The sequence below is a fragment of the Lynx canadensis genome, chromosome F2 (genome assembly GCF_007474595.2).
Source record: "Lynx canadensis isolate LIC74 chromosome F2, mLynCan4.pri.v2, whole genome shotgun sequence".
NCBI classification, from domain to species: domain Eukaryota; kingdom Metazoa; phylum Chordata; class Mammalia; order Carnivora; family Felidae; genus Lynx; species Lynx canadensis.
The window spans coordinates 28,141,318-28,151,212 of NC_044320.2; the positions used below are offsets into that span (position 1 = coordinate 28,141,318).

At 34.6% G+C, this 9,895-nt stretch overlaps 1 pseudogene; it reads right to left on the reverse strand.

Annotated features, from left to right (window-relative positions):
• Positions 1-2,165: 2,165 nt before the first annotated feature.
• On the reverse strand, positions 2,166-9,498 carry LOC115506023 (annotated as a pseudogene).
• Positions 9,499-9,895: the final 397 nt, after the last annotated feature.

The window sequence follows — 9,895 nt, forward strand, 5'->3', positions numbered from 1 at the left end:
AGCTTACAAACCCCATTTTAACAATGTGTACCAGGAAGTGAATCAATATTAGGCAGAGTTTTCAGGAAAAACAAACTGTAGAACTCAACCTACAACTTCAGATGTAGGACAAGAAGGCAGTGACAGGTTTGCACTGTTACACAGAACTTGATATTGGGTGGGGGAGGGAAGAGAAAAGTAAAATGACTAATTGTGATTAATCATTGTTAAATAAGGTATAGATAAATAAAGTACAGTTCATATTTTAACATTAACTTCAAAACTAATAAAAAATAAAATGCATAAACTTCAAGTCAGTGGCAGGGTGTTGGGGAATAAGAATTAAAATAAAGCAATCAATTTTTGACCACATTTTAAAAACAAAGGAAATATATTATCTAGAAATGTCACATCATATATTGAAGAAGTCATACATCCAGAAGGCACAAGATAGGATGACATTACCATAAACCTACGAGTAATAATAAAAAATATGTTTTTATTTATTTAATTTTAATAGTGTTACTAGAAGATTTATTTCCAAATTGTGGCCTTTGTACTGCACGGCTTTCAGTACTGCTTTTAGTATTTGCAACATACTGCGGATATCATATCAAGACCCAGTCTTAACGTGTTATGTATTTAACGCAGAACAATGTAGTCATTTTTTCTTTTCTGATTAAACTCTCAAGGAACAGAAAAGTGTTTTGGTAACAAGAAAGTATTTATTAGTACTTATTTACTTTCGTTCATATGCTTCCCCAGAGTGTAATCTTCAAAGTAACAAGAGTGTTCCTGGTTAAGAGTAACGGCAGCCTGTGTGATATGGACCCAGCATCCACCATCATACTTTTAAACAGAAGCCTAGGAAATGCTTATTGTGAGAACAGACTGGTGTTGCACTGTTTCTAAATGTAAGCTCTCCCTGGTTTATTTTGGCACTAAGTGACTTGCTTTTGTTATTCCTTCCATTCTGACTGTGTCCCTAAGAAAGGGAACCACTTCAACTGTTGAATTTTTAAGAGTCTAACTGTTCTTTCATCTTTTATGCCTAGAAACCTGTTTTCTTCAGATATAACTTCTTGGGAAAGGATGAGCTGAGGCATATGGGAGGAAAATAAAAATATAAGATTATTAACAGACATTCCCCCACAGGACGTATGCAGTAGCTTCTGGTACTCCATCAGCTTAAATTTTTTATCAAAGCTCTGACTTCCTGGAAAGAGAAAAGGTGCATTTAGTTACCTGATTTGGGAAACTATAGTTGACATGGGACCTTAAATCACTTTCACACCTTTAACTGCCTCTGGTCCTTCTTGACTCAAATAAAAGGAAATCAAGTTGAAAAAAAATCGAACACATATTTTGAGGCCTGATTTTCCCATTGTTTGAATATAGAACTTTAGGCCAAAACCTCTGGTACTATTTGGATTTTAAATGGGAAGATTGTTACTTCCTTAGAATTAAGACATTCCCTATTTTGAGAGAAAGTTTTCATTTGTGAGGGGTATGTGCATCTGTCTCCAGTCCTTGCTCTCCTCAAACACGATATTGCCTGCTATAAGATCATGCCCCAAGATTGCACTTTAATAAACAGTAAAGTTGTGTTTTTTACTTCTGCCTTACAACCTGTTCTTAAATTTAACTTTCAAGTGAAGCCCTGTATAACTGAATAAGATAAAGGCATAATGTGTAGTGGATTTAGAAGATGGTATGAAACTCATTCAAATATGTGCAAGTGGACATTTTTATTCAAGCATGTTAATGCAGAGATTTCTATATGGACCAGCTGCTTAAAACACCATCTTTAAAACAGTAAGAAATAAGGATGCCTGGGTGGCTCAGTCCATTAAGCATCTGACTTCTGCTCAGGTCCTAATCTTGCTGCTTGTGAGTTCAAGCCCCATATCAGGCTCTGCACTGACAGTGTGGGGCCCATTTGGGACTCTCTCCCTTTCTCTGCTCCTCCCCTACTCTCTCTCTCTCTCTCTCTCTCTCTCTCTCTCTCTCAGAATAAGTAAACATTAAAAGAAATTTAAATAGTAAGAAACAAATAGTTATTATCTCATGCCTGTCTTCTTTAAGAACTTTGTTTAAATGGCCATGGCTCCATCCCCACTGGAAGAAGGTGTACTGTTGTCACCATATCAAGTTTGAACCAGTCATGCTGCTGAAGAGTTGTCCACTCAGTCCATTCCATTTCTGACTCAGTTCCTCATATAGGTGAGTAGGCTCTCGTTAATAAAATTCACTGTTGTGCACGAGACATCACGGAGCAAGGATGGTGTGTGATCGGCCACCTTTTTTGGCCAACAGCATGGGTCAAAATCAGCTTGCTCTTCTCTTTCTCCATGTCTTTAGGATAAGTCTGTGTGACCTGCTCCAGTGCACCAGCGAGGCACTTCCTTCTCTCTTCCTCCCACAGGTTCATATTCTTAAATTGTATTATCAGGTTATTCACTAGTCTTGGGTGAATGCTGAGATCCATTCTGTCCCCTATTTGTATGAGTTGCCTGGCAATATCCCAGATGATTTATTCTTGACTCTCAGAATATGCCTCCTCACTATTGACGAAGTGGCTGCACCAGTTGCCATTTGTCTATAGCTCATCATCATGGTCCTCCTGTAGGTAAGCTGGCACGGGCAGTTCACGGCCCAATGCCTCCAACTCTTTGTGGAAATTATAGTTGGAGCAGTTTTGAAGGAAGCCAAAGACCAGCAAATTTTTTGATGCACTCACCCTGGAGGCCTGACCCATTGCTTACCTTAGAATCTATGGCTCAGGCAACCTTGCAGGGATTCGACTTGCTTCTGGTTTTGTGAGCATCCCAAGTCAGCAGCCTCCGATGGGGATAAAATTCTCAAAGTTTCCTATGCCCATAATTTGTTAGATGCCATACTTTTGCTGGTTGCTGCAGCTATTAAGTTTCTTGGGCATTCCAACATTCCTTATCCACCAGCTATAGCAGGCTCTGAGAGGCAGACAGGGGGTGAGGCGCTGGGTGCCAGGTAAGGCAAGCTGGAGGCAAAGGCCCCAAGACACCAAGGGTATAAATTTATTAAACTCAAAAGTTAAAGATAAAAAGGGGTTATCTGGATAAAATATAACCTATTTGCAACATAATAACAGCATATATAATACATAAGACCACAGAAAGTTTGAATGTGAACTAACAAAAAAAACGAAGCTAATATCATAACCCAAAAATGTATTAGGAAAAAATATACATAATTGTAAAAATAATGGGCAAATCCATAATTATAATAAAATACAGTTTAACACGACTCTCATAGTGGGGAAATAGATCAATGGGGAAAGTTTTGAAGAATAAAGAAGATTTTAACAATCTGATCACAAATTAATAATGAGCACATTTAACCCTGCAGTCAGCAATTATAAAATACAGTTTTCAAGCATTTACAGAAAAGACAATAATACTATTTGTTTGGCTCAAAAGGAAAACAATCACATTACAAAGGAACAATTTACCATTAATTATAAATCAGTATCCAAAAGATAAACAAAGAAGAATAAAATAAATTAAAAATTTAAAAGCATATTCTGAATAAGTGTGATTATATAATAGAAATCAGAAAATACTTAACACTAAATGTAATGGAAAGTACTGTAATTATACCCTTAAAATGCTAATGGAAAATAAGCTATATAAATATAAAAACAAAAAGCTGTATAAATCTAAGCTTTATAAATATAAAATAAGAAATTAATAAAACAGAAAAAAATGCAATACAGAAGATCCTTAAATACAAATATTGGTCTTTTAAAAGCAAAAACTAATGAAACAGACAAACCACTCACAAGACTGATCAGGGAAAACAAAATAAGTTCCAAATACACAATATGAAGAATTAAAAAGGGGAAGGGGTGCCTGGCTGACTCAGTCATTGGAGCATGCAGCTCTTGATCTCAGGGTTGTGAGGTCAAACCCTACATTGGGCATAGAGCTTACTTAAAAAATAATAATATTTTTTAAAGTTTTAAGAATTAAAAAGGGGAATACAAAAGTGATTTTTTAAAAAGATATATAAAAGAATATATTTTGAATACCTAAACTTGAAAATTTAGAGAAAATAATCACTAAACTAAAAAATATAGGTTAGCAAAATTAACTCAATAAGAAATTTAAAAAAAAGCATTAATTAACTATAAAGTTAATTAACTATAAAGTTTAACAAGATTGAATCAATCCCTCAAGAGAGAGGGGAATAAAGGAAGAAGGAAGAAGAAAGAAATAAAGGAAGGAAGGAGGAAGGAAGAAATAAAGGAAGGAAGGAAGGAAAAGAAGAGGAAGAAACAGTCAACGAAAATAAAACACCAGGCATATGTGGAGAAAGAAATAATACCTCATACATAAATTGTTCAGGGATTTGAAATAGAGCAAATGCTTTCTCATCAATGTGTGAGGCAGTATAAAATTATGTGGTAAACACTGATAATTGTAGTAATATAATCCATAAAGTTTTAGCTGGGATCATGGCCAATCAGCTAGAGATTATACATCCTATCATTGCTTAAAGCTAGATATGGCCATGAAAAGAAAAGAAAAGTGTTATCTCACCAGGTTCAGAGAAAAGTACTTGACTGAAGTTCTAAATTCAATATTAAAATTAAAAAATATATAAACAACTTTTCAGCAATCAAGGAACAAAGAAAATATTGGGCTAATAAAGTGTATTAATCAAAAAACCTATGGCAACAACATAATGGATATTAAAATGTTAGAAATATTAGCTTTAAGAGTTTGAATAAAGCAAGATCCAAATATCACCATGTGTATTAAATATCATACTAAGGATGTAGTTCGTGCAGCAAGACAAGAAAAACAAGTAGCAGTTTAAAATTTGGAATACCACATATTGTCATGTACTCACATATAATTATTTACTTAGAAATCAGGAGAAGCTACACATTTTAGAATTAATAAGGTTGGTAAGGATTTTAGATATATTAATAATAAAAATCAACATATATGTTAAAGATAAATCAATATATAAAAATCAGTAATAAAGTTAGAAAATGTGCCTTGAAAATAAACAAACCTTGATTTCACGTTTGTGTATATAAAAGAAAATAATTCCAATAACAATTCTTATGATTTTGTGTGTGGGGAGGCAACATATTCTAAAATTTACATAAAATAGTAAAAGACCAAGAATGATCAAAATGTTCCTTAAGAAAAAGAACTGGTTTGTGTGTGGGTGGATAAAGTTGCCTTAGAAGAGACGAAGTGTTATGAAGAAATAATAATAGTAAAGACAGTATAGCATTGATTGATAAGTCACCACACAAATGGAAAAGAATAGGAGCCACAATAAAAGATATCTGTGTGTTGGGAAGTGTCATTTGTGATAAGAGATATAATCAAACGTCGATGGGAAAAGTTGGACTTATTTTTCAAAACAATGCCTGAATGATATACTAAAAAGTATAAGTGGATTTGTATTTCACCTCATATACAAAAGTATATTACCAGAAGAAATAAGCACTTTGAACATTTAGAAAAAAATATACAATACCTTTTTAATTTCAAAAATGGATGATTTCTGAAAGAATACAAACAAAAAAGTATAAACTATAAATGAAACTATCAACAGTTTTAGCTGTATTTAAATAAAAATGTGTGTGCTCCAAAAGACAACAAAAACAGTAAGGAAAAAAAATCACAGATGTGGGCAGCTAATTGCAAAATATGTTACTAAGACAATTAAATATCAATAGGCTGTGACATATGTATATATACAATTCAAAAGAAAAAATGGGATTGTCAATACAAGTGAGAAATGCTCAATCTCGGGAGGGAGCCAAAACATAAGAGACTCTTAAATGAGAACAAGCTGAGGGTTGATGGGGAGTGGGAGGGAGGGGAGGGTGGGTGATGGGTATTCAGGAGGGCACCTGTTGGGATGAGCACTGAGTATTGTATGGAAACCAATTTGACAATAAATTTCATATTAAAAAAATAATAATAAAAGAAATGCTCAATCTCACAAGTACCTTGGAAATGTAAAGGAAAACCACAATGAAAATCAATATCGCATATGATGAAAGAACAAAAAAAAATTTAGTTAGAATGTGAATCAGCTGAAAACTTTAGCCACCCATGGTGAGAGTGCAAATGAGCACAGTCCCATTTGAAAATCAGGTTGCTGAGAACCTGTGAAACCTGAAGAGTTTCATATGCTTCAAACAAGCCATTCCATTCCGGGTTTATGCCCTGGAGAAACACTTGAATATTTTCTCCTATAGACATGTACAGCAATGCTCATAGCAGCAGTATTTGAAATCTCAAGAACTTAGATATAACTTAAATGTCTCCTGGCAAGAGAAAAGATGATAAATTCCAGTATATGTATACACTGGGCATTCTATGGCTCTGGAAATGAATTATACAGAGTTATATGAGCCATAATGATACAATTTCTATTAAAATTAAAACAGAAAACAACACCGTATATTGCTTTAATCTAATTTGTAAACATATATAGTAAAGTATAAAGGAGCAAACGAAACTTGTAAAAACTTATTCACATTCAAAATGATGATTAATTCTAGTTGGGAAGGTGGAGAATATGATCCAAGAGGACTAGGGAAAGGTGCTCTGATAGATATATTTTATCTTTGGGGCTCCTGGGTGGCTCAGTCGGTTAAGCATCCAACTTCAGCTCAGGTCATGATCTCACGGTTCGTGAGTTAGAGCTCAGCAGCAGGCTCAGTGCAGAACCTGGATCCTCCCCTACTTGTGCTCTCTCTCTCATTCTCAAAAATAAATAATTAAACATATTAAAAAATAAAAAAAATACTTTAAAAAAGAAATATTTTATCTTTTAAGCTGCTTTATGGGCATTATGGGTATATTGCCATTCAGCATATAATTCTCTTTCTCAGGAATTTACCCAAGGGATACAGGAGTGCTGATGCATAGGGGCACTTGTACCCCAATGTTTATAGCAGCACTTTCAACAATAGCCAAACTATGGAAAGAGCCTAAATGTCCATCAACTGATGAATGGATAAAGAAATTGTGGTTTACATAGACAATGGAGTACTAGGTGGCAATGAGAAAGAATGAAATATGGCCTTTTGTAGCAACGTGAATGGAACTGGAGAGTGTTATGCTAAGTGAAATAAGTCATACAGAGAAAGTTTTCACTCTTATGTGGATTCTGAGAAACTTAACAGAAGACCATGGGGGAGGAGAAGGAAAAAAAAAGAGAGGGAAAGAGCCAAACCATAAGAGACTCTCAAAAACTGAGAATAAACTGAGGGTTGATGGAGGGTGGGAGGGAGGAGAGGGTGGGTGATGGGCATTGAGGAGGACACTTGTTGGGATGAGCACTGGGTGTTGTATGGAAACCAATTTGACAATAAATGTCATATTAAAAAAAATTCTCTCTTTCTCTCTCCCTGCCTTCACTCCATTGGCTTTTTGAAAGCATGAAAAAATAAATATATTAAGATAAGTTGATTTTATAAGAGAATCAGTTGAAAACAAAAAACACTGAAGTCACAACATTTTCCACGAATTGATAATACTGGATACACCAATTTTGTGAGTAGAATCCAACCACAGTGAGGTCATTTCTTTGAAGGATCTAATCTTTCTAATTCTCACTTAGATAAATTTTCTCTAACTCAGGAACATGTAAATAATAACACTATAAAGGTACCTGAAGGCACCAAGAGCAGATCATCATGCTGAGAATTCATCTGCCTTTCCGATTAATATTAGATGTGAGCAATTTCAGACTACTGATTAGATGTATCAATAATTAATGCAATGTTATTGTGGATGATTAAGGTTATTTCTTTTAATGGGATTCTCAAATCACTTTTAACACCCTGATATAAATTCTTCATGACATATAGCCCTGCATACACTTTAGCAAACCTACCAGACAAGTTTTATAATAGTGATTAAACCAATCTCTGGGCACCTATGGGGAAGAATTTTTTTCAGGCTTGTCTAATAAATGCTTATATAAATGCTGAAAACCTTTAGGGGTAGCAAGATTACTCTCTGTATCTAGTCTTAGCCACTTTCTTTTACCATGCTGTGATTTTAATTTATTTCATATTCACTTAATTTTACTCACATATGAGAAAATAAAATAGAAACAACAGCTTCAAAGTCTATTTGGTATGTCAATATTGTAATATGACAACTGGTAGTGAGGTTCTGTTTGTATTTGGAGACCTTAAACACAAATTTCTATAACAATAAAATGTTTGTCTTCTGAAGAAAAATAGACTATGCCATTACATCACGATGTCATTTTTTTTCTCTCTCTAATGTTCCTTAGTGTCCCAGAATAGTTATTTTAACTTAGGAAAACTAATATGTATTTATACTCAAAGTTTCTCCTGGAAATATAAAAGTTAAGGAGATAGTAAGACAATTTATTGACAGTTCTTTAGCCAAATAATACAGCTATTGAGGAAAAAGGGTGATATCATAATTTTAGAAGACCTAAGAAATACTTGCTCAGGAATCAAAGTAGGCAATCCACCAAAGAGAAAAAAAAACTGACTCATAAAAATAAATGCAAACGTAAAACCTCCCTTATAATCAAATAAGTGCAAAAAATAAATCACTGATAACATTTTCCTTTGTAAAATTATCAAAGATTTGTTAAAAATTAGTAATACTCAGATTTGGCACAGAATTATTAAAATTTCAAATATTTGATAAAATGAACATTCACATACCCTCCTAAAAATAATGTAAATCGATACCTTTCTAAAGACAAAACTTTACAAAATCATTTTGACCCAGCAACAGAATTTCCAAAATTATTAGATTTAGCAAATAGTCTTAGAAATAAAAGAGTAAATAAAAAAATTTTAGCTATTAAAATTGTTCATTGCCACATTTCTAGTAACAAAGTTAGAACATATTTAACATCTAACAAGAGTTTTTGAATGAGCAATGATATATAAAACTAATAACAGAAGAGATGATAAATTAAATGTCAGGTTATTAAATAGTATGCATACTGTGGTCACATTTTTATGTTTTAAAATTCTCACACATACACATACACACATACAATTTAAGGAAAATATATTATTTTATCAAATCAAATTAAAGCTAGTTCTAAATCCCAAGTCTCCAGTGGCCTAGGTTTGGAAAGTATCCACATATCAGTCCTTAATAACAACTCCTCTTTGGTCTTAAGTAATGAAAGTATACTAAGGCTTACACAGTCCAGAGAGTTTAGAACAGAAGCTGGAGCGACATCAATAAGATGGCCAAAGAAGACATTCCTTGCACACACTTCCCTCAACAATAACAATTTGGCATCTATCTACAGACGAAAGTGCCTTTGTGAGAGCAGTGGGATCTATCTAAGAGACTGTGAAATCCTGGTGCAGTCCAAAACCCAGGAGAGCCATTTTGAAAAGACAAGCCCACAGCCAAGCAGCTGACATACTGACCTGTGATCCTGTCTATAGGTCCGGACATAGCTCCATATCCCTGAATACTTGGCTACAGCCATTTTGCCTTTGGTTCTGTCACCAGCCTCATACACCAAGAGACCAAGGAGAAACCTAGCCCACCTGTGCACCAGGCAAGAGGCATATATACCTCGGTCCTGGCTGTGGACCCTCATATGGCCTGTGAACAGATCAAGCATCTCTTGGCCATGGTCTGGGACAGTCCCTGGACATCACTGATTTAGACAATCACCCAGAGACCACAGAGCTTTTGTGAAAGTGCAGGAACCCAGCAGAAAAGCTCCAGCACACTGTTGGAGAAAAAAAAAATTGAGATTGGACACATTGGATAGGAAAAGAATTTGACTTTACTAATGTCAGCTCTCCCACAGGGTAGGACAAGCCAGTGGGGGAGATCTCTTCTTGGCCCCTGATTTTTCCCACAGCGGAGAATGAGAG